Source organism: Lepisma saccharinum, chromosome 13, assembly GCF_977018435.1.
Source record: "Lepisma saccharinum chromosome 13, izLepSacc3.1, whole genome shotgun sequence".
In the NCBI taxonomy this organism is placed as follows: Eukaryota; Metazoa; Arthropoda; class Insecta; order Zygentoma; family Lepismatidae; genus Lepisma; species Lepisma saccharinum.
This window is the reverse complement of record NC_139241.1, coordinates 34,891,843-34,897,919: the sequence shown is the minus strand read 5'-3', so window position 1 is coordinate 34,897,919 and position 6,077 is coordinate 34,891,843.

Below are 6,077 nucleotides of genomic sequence, written 5' to 3'. Positions count from 1 at the left end.
CATTCTCTATTTTATAATGCTTTAATTTAGATTGTTCGCCGCCCCTAGCTACGGCTCTGAACTTTTACGAAATTACGAAAAAAAAAAATTACTAAATATATTTTTATTTGCATAAAATTTGAAATCGAAGATGGCAATTGCCTCTCTGTGCCCCCACCCCAATTTGCCTTGAGGTGTCCTCGTCCGTCTGGAAGAAGAAAAAAATATCTAAACAGTTGAACAGTCATTCCATTTTGAACATCATTTTGTCATGCTACTCTTAAATTCGGCTAGCCTTGCTTTTTTTTTACTTTAATTTTTGCCCCCTTGTGCCCCATAGAATTGATTTCGGACCAATTTTGGGACCAAGCTTCAGCTTTGTTAAAATCCCCTTCTGCCGCACTATCCCCATCAACGAACGGTAACATTTCTTTGCGAACTTCGGGCTCCTCGGCAAAGTCTGAAATGGTACTTTACTAAATATGTTACTACGTGGAACATAGAATGTATTAACAGCTAAACTACCCGTTACGATACAACTCGCATTAAATAGTACCCGAGCATGACCTGATGAGTGATGATATCTTGAAAGCATCTGAATTTTTTATTCCAGTGCGACTTGGAGAAAAGAGGAACAGCAAGTAGGCAGACAATAAAACCGTTAAACAACAATGCCAAAAAAGGACTCACTGAGCTTTGTGCATATATCAAAAACACAAAGATTGCTTAAAATAAAAGAAGAAACAATTCTTAACAACAATACTGATGAAAGAAAAGACAATGGCCTCTGATCTTTATAGATTGCGGACAGTACAGGAAAATATATGCAACTTCTCTTTCAATGCTTGCCTGTTGTATACAATAACAGCAGTGGTCGCACTACCAATGTAACTACGACATATGACACTGCAAGAATTAATGTTTTCAACATAGATTTTGAATAGGGGGTGCTGAAGGGGGTGCGGAAGAAATTTAAGGGTGCACAAGCCCCCCTCATGCCCCCCTGGTGCTGCCCCTGCATACATGATAAACTGCATATGGAGCAGTAAGATTCATGTATACTTGTAAGAGATACACATAATTAAATGAATACACTAAGTGTGCTGATCCCATCACATTCACTATGGCCAAGATTGAGAATGTTTGTGTGTATGTTGTCATATTTCCACTCTCTCCTTCCCCATATATTCCTTCATGGCATGGTGCAATTCACAAGGTAAAAAAAAAAAAGTAGTTATGTATGATGTATGATGCTTTAATCTCTAGGTCACAGAAAGTACATAGTAGATCAATTCATGTTTATATGACTATATGTTGTTTATATAATACAGTGCTAATATAAATTAGAATATGTACTTTGCTCTTGATCTGCTGGACTACAATTCACCCCTAATTTTGAATCTGCCACTGATCGTGTGGAGAGTAGGGATGACCAATCGGATCAGGGTCCGAAAGTTCCGGATCCGAAATTTCCGGATCCAAAAGTTCCGGATCTGGATCCGAGAGTTTCGTATCTCAATCCCATCATAATATTACCACACCTTAAAAGGTATTATGATCTTCGATTACAAATAATTTTTTCATTAGTTAGTCCTTCAAGACTTTTTTCAAGTGTTGTTCCTAAAATACTTTGCTATGCATCGGCTAACACACTCGTGCACAAAAATAATCTTACTTGTTTAACATAAAATGTCAGAGGTGATTTTGTAAATGCCATTGAAACGAATATGTATTCATTCGAATGTATTGGAAATGGAAACACACATAAATGTGAGACATTCCATTCCAGGATGAAACCTTTAACACATTTAACAAGATAGAAATGTTATACAAAAATTATACAATTGTTCTACAGTTACAGTTTTACAAATTAAAATAAAACATTATAATATATGCAGTGTTATATAATTACAAAGTGTAAGACTAACAAGGGAGGTTATCTAAGTGTCCCCCTCCGATTTTCATGAAACTTGGCAGGTGAATAAAGGGACCCAAAGGAAGAAATACATGTTTTTTTGTTTCAGCTAAAAAACTGTTTTAGGGGGCAAACTCCCTCAAATGTCAAAATGAGGACAAATTTAAGTGGGCAATTGACCCCTGTGTCCCCCTCCGATTTTCATGAAACTTTGCAGGTGTATAGAGGGGCCAAAAGGAAGAAATACATGTTTTTTTCTTGTTTCAGCTAAAAAACTATTTTAGGGGGCAAAACCCCTTCAAATGTCAAGATGAGGACGAATTGAAGTAAGGATCTGACCCCTGTTTCCCCCTCCGATTTCCATGAAACTTGGCAGGTGTATAAAGGGTCCCAAAGGAAGAAATACGTGTTTTTGTTTCAGCTAAAAAAACTGTTTTAGGGGGCAAACCCTCTCAAATGTCAAAATGAGGACAAATTTAAGTGGGCAATTGACCCCTGTGTCCCCCTCTGATTTTCATGAAACTTCGCAGGTGTATAGAGGGGCCCAAAGGAAGAAATACATGTTTGTTTGTTTCGGCTAAAAAACTGTTTTAGGGGGCAAAACCTGCCTCAAATGTCAAGATGATGACAAATTGACGTGTGGATCTGACCCCTGTGTCCCCTTCCGATTTCAATTAAATTTGGCAGGTGTATAGTGGGGGCCTATGCCCCCTGTTTCTTCATATGCCATATTTACGTGGTTTCGGGGTCAGATCCCCACTTCAATTTCTCCTCATCTTGACATTTGAGTGGGGGGTTGCCCCCTAAAACCGTTTATTAGCTGAAACACAAAAACACGTACTTCTCCCTTTGGGCCCCTCCATACACCTGCCAAATTTTATGGAAATCAGAGTGGCACACGGGTCAGATCCCCACATCAATTTGTCTTCATCTTGACATTTGAGGTTTTTTTTTGCCCCCTAAAACCATTTTTTTTAAGCTGGAACACAAAAACACATATTTCTTCCTTTGGGCCCCTCTATACACCTACCTAGTTTCATGGAAATCGGAGACGGAGATTTATACCTCCCTTGTAAGTGTATTAATTACAAATCGTGCACACGCGCACACACACTCTATATATATATATATATATATATATATATATGTATATTAGCAGGTAATAATATGTTATAAACATATCCTTACTTTCCAAAGAAGCGCTCATGTGGGATGGCAAAATGGAACCGGATCCGAAAAATCTGGATCTGTCTGGATCCAAAAGTTCTGGATCCGGATCCAAAAAAATTGTAGAATCCAGATCATAAGGATCATAAGGATCCGGAACAATCTGGATTTTGGATCCGCCAGGATCCGGATCTGGCCATCCTTAGTGGAGAGTACAGTGGGATCCATGAGTATTACCATGCAAATTGTCCATGACTATTTTCTTTGATTTTTCTCTTACATCCTGTGTGTTTTTAAGCGATGGATTTTATGTATGATGGTGCAGAAGTTTTGAGGGTCTTGAGTTTTCTTTTAATTCTTGAAGCTCTTATTTGGTCAAATAAAGTGCACGAACATGGTGATGGACAATTTGCATGGTAATACTCATGGATTCCACTGTACAATCTTAATGAATATGTTGCAAAATCATACATGTCATAAAACAAGTGAGGAATGATAATTTGTACATTAGAAATCCACATTTGAATAACAGTGAATGCATGATTATTTTTGTGCCATATTAATCATTCCATCACAAATATTTACTCATTCTCTTTTTCATGTTTAACCGGTGGTTAGAAATACAATCAGGAAACTAATCAAATATTTGTTAACCCATTACAAGGCCTCATAAAGAGAGATATGTTTATTGTTGCTTTTCATCATCATTCTGAGATCTTATTTTAGTTCTTGATTGATTGATTGGTTTGGTTCATTGCACTTCCTTTTCTGTCACTTTTGGCTAATCACAAAGATGAGGATGAGTGATGATGTTTTGAAATTGATGAAGGGACACTCACACTTACTCAAGCCCAGGCAATAATTCAAACCCTGGACCCCTGGTGTTCATTTTTGTCAAGTAGTAACCATAATAATTACTCACTTCAATGGTACGTATAGAAAGTAAAGTTTAAGACCAGATTTAGTTCTCAATGTTGTGTGTGTTTCTTTCTTGGAAAAGCATTCACATCACCTACCCTCTGCCCCAGTAATTGGCATTGTATTTCTTTAAATTTTGCATTCTTTTTCCCTGGCATATTTGAGTAATTGTGATGATAAGGATGAATGATGATTATATGCACAAGGTGAGATTTGAACCCCGAAACTTTTGTTTAGACATTTTGAGTTGATTTATCAATGTGTTCAGTCGCTGAGACGCACCTCCACTATCACACCACATCACCCAGGATTGAATTATTGATATAGTGGACCACACTTCTTTCATAATGGTATTATTTTATTTATGTAGAAGTGAAATGTATTCATATGATTTTCAGATTGCCTCGGACAAGCACACGTGATAGTGTATCAAATGCTTCAGCTTGGGATGCTTGATGTTGTGGTGAATCGGGACTTGTTTATCCCATTTCACCATATTCTTTGGCCCACCCCGTATAAGAGGAATTAGACCCGATGCTTAGGATTGTTATTTCGCTGAGAAATTTTGTTTGGTTCCCAGAAGCTCGCGTGGGATCGACGGCACTGCCTCGGAGCAGAGGTTTCCTTGTAAAGCGAGTCAGAGTTCTCTCCCAGCTGCGACCACGATAACATCAACTCCAGCAATGGTGCTCCACAACGTGATAGCTGCCTGAGCCAACGTGGGCGTGACTCAGCCTGTATTTTTCCCTACACCTGGGACGTCGACAAGAACGTGGAAGCTTACGTGACATGGAGTTAAGTATTTTACCAAAATGGTTTAATTTACCATATTACTGTAATTGATAAATCTAGAATAATTTTCACTCCCTCCTCCCCTTTTTTTAAAACTCTAGAAAACATCGCAAGCTAAGATGCTAGAATTTCCTATCGCCACGGTTAATTCCTGCAAAATATGAGAGTAGTTAAGAGAAGGAATGAATATGGACATAGTTTTTGTAAGGATAAGTGTTTGTAAGAGATAGTGGAACGAAAAAAAGGAAATGTAAAAAAAGGAATAGTCGACATTGATCGTCGTAGTAAATATTTTTGTGAAATCTGTGAATGGGAGTAATTAACAGATTCTTGTTTGAAGGGGCTTATTTATATAGAACACGTTGTTACGTATTGTTATTGTAAGGAATCAAAAACTGCTCTTGTTAAAGAAATAAAAAGTATATCGAGAAAATACATAATCTTATTTGTTCAGGTAATGAAGGAGGGTGCAGGGTACCATTTAGGATAAGTACACCTTTCCCCTGTATAATTTTTGGGTAGCAGGTATTCTTTTGAAGGGGCAAAAAGCAGTTGTATATTTTCTGAGTCATATACACGTTAGTTCTTCAGCAGTGGGACTTGCCGAGCCCACAACAAAACTCCCGACGAGCTGGCGGTACATGCGAGAAGGAATTGGAGCGATGCACTATTTGATGCTTTGAAAGACTGGGTTTTAGTAGTTTGACCTTTGCCCATTTTGATTTGCCTGATCCTTGGTTTTCTTCCTAACAGCACGCGAACCACCCGTGATAGAACAACTAAAGATATATATATATATATATTTGCACATATGTATTTTTTGGGGGGGTGTTATTTTATTTCTATTACAGGAACACACGTACTTCGAAAAGAATAAAAAAAAGAATGGGTTGATTGATTGATTGATTGATATGTTGTTTTAAGTCCACTTTATGCACAGTTAGGCTAATCAGGACTGGACCTACAGTTTAAAGTGGGATCCGAACCACTTGTGCCTCCACCAGTATCGAACCCGGGACCCCTTGATTACAAGGCAACAACGCTACCACTGCACCATCGGTGAGGCCCTAGAATGGGTTGTGATGGATTGCCAAGAACAAGAACGAATTGGAACAAGATGTCACAATGTGACATTATGCATCCCATTTTCACAGTTGGGAGCAAAGATAACAGTAGGCAAATTGCCCATTGCTACTTTTTGTTCAAATTTCTTCTACATTCTATGGATTTTTGATGAATGGGATTGCTCTTGTAGTCAGAACCAGCACAGGGCTGGGTGGAGAGTATGGTGGGATTGAGGTTAGAG